Genomic DNA, 1,765 nt, shown 5'->3' with positions numbered 1-1,765 from the left:
GCTGGATTCGTGGCTTTCAGTTGGAGCAATTCTGCAGCTTCTGTGTAGCAGTTCTGCTGGCTGAAGTCCCAGCTAATAGTGGGGTGAGTTGTGGCTTGGGGGTGACAATCTAGGTACCTCTCTAAGTCATTTATAAGCAAAGGTTGATTCCTGTGGCTTTCCCATACCCATTCCCTTCTCACTCTCATGTTGGGGATGTTTTAAAGGAGCATCACTATAAGATACTCCTGCACACAGTGGGGTAGCCGATGCACACAGATTACACTGTGGTCAGGTCCAAGGTGCTCCTGTGCCTGTTGCAGCAGCAGGGGAAGGCACAAGCTCAAGCTAGAAGACACTGTCCACAGGGGAGTTGAATCATCCTGTTGTAGCTCTCAATAGATCAACAAACTCTTCAAGGTTCTAAGGCCCAACATGTGATGGAGGCAGTAATAGAAGGTCAGTGATTATTGCTTAAAACAAAGCCTGAAATCTAAGGCTTTTCTAAGGTAAGAAATCCCATTTCCATGTAGCTGTGAGCCGGTGACCCACCAGCTCATTCCTAAAGAGACACTCAGTTGCTTCACCAGTCAGAACCTTTTAATCTCAGTGGTTTTAAGAGACTAGAGGAAGCAAATGAGCTTATTTTGCTTTGACTTTGGTATCTGTTGTGAGCTAAAGTGATGGCAATGTTCTGGTACATGTGTTTGATCTGCTTTCACTTGCCCTGCAGGCTTTGAAGATCTCTGAATGAGGTGGCTGGAGCAAAGTGGTCTTAAAGTAGGAGAGGGGTTTGATTATCTTCCAACACCTGCACGGGCCAGTGAGGGAGGTGTTGCTACAGGGCTAAGGCTGACGGTGTTCAGGTGGGGTTACCTGGAACCTAGAACACATTCTGCCCCAGGGGAGCTCCCAGTGTGAACGTGGAGGTTTGAAGGTGAAGAACAGGGCAGAGGAGGTAGCAAACTGGTGCCAGGTAGCAATGGGGAGGGGAAGTAAAGCTGGAATCCAGGACACGTAAGCAAGTTCAGTGTTGCTTAGGGCTGTTACAGCTGTGGTAGGCATCTTCCCTTCTGTTACAGCTTTTGAAGTCAGGGTGTGCTGATCTCTGTCAGTGTGCAACAAGAACAGAATGAGTTTAGGGAGAAGTGCTACATTATTTTAGCTACTTCCTCATGCACTAGAGTGAGAGTTTAAGGCAGGTCCTTGGCACCAGATGACAGCAGTGGATGCTGTTGGTTACAGCTGTGTTTTAGAGCTGCAGCTTCACTTCAGACAGCAGCAGTTCAGCCCTGAGCTGTACCTTTACTGCCCCGCAGCCACAGAGGGGCATGGAACAGCTTTGGCCAAGGGTAGCTCACCCTGAACTGCAATGAGCAGCACAGGAGCGTAAGCTTGTTGTAGAGAGCCCATTAGGAGTAGGAACAGATGTGCTGTTTGCTAATGGAGAGGGAAGGGAGTGCTGGTGCCAGGAGCAGCATTCCCGCTGGCTGTTCTGAGGGAAGAGACACCATTTCCTGCATCATTGAGCTGAAGCTGGTTTTAACTGTTCCTCCTCTTTAACAACCCAAGATGAGTGACATGGAAAGGGGGATGTCACTGGCCTAAGGAAAGGCACAGACACTGGAAGCTGGAAGGGGAACAGAACTGTGGCAGCTGTAATCAGGGCAATTGTAAAACTAACAAAGTTGTACAATCCAAATGTAAATTGTAAATGAAATGTAAATGAACCTTCCTTCCATCTGAGCTTACCTGGAAAACCTGCACACCATTGCTGCACTGCAGA

Source organism: Melopsittacus undulatus, chromosome 11 (genome assembly GCF_012275295.1).
Source record: "Melopsittacus undulatus isolate bMelUnd1 chromosome 11, bMelUnd1.mat.Z, whole genome shotgun sequence".
Lineage (NCBI taxonomy): Eukaryota > Metazoa > Chordata > Aves > Psittaciformes > Psittaculidae > Melopsittacus > Melopsittacus undulatus.
Note: the sequence above shows the minus strand (reverse complement) of the source record.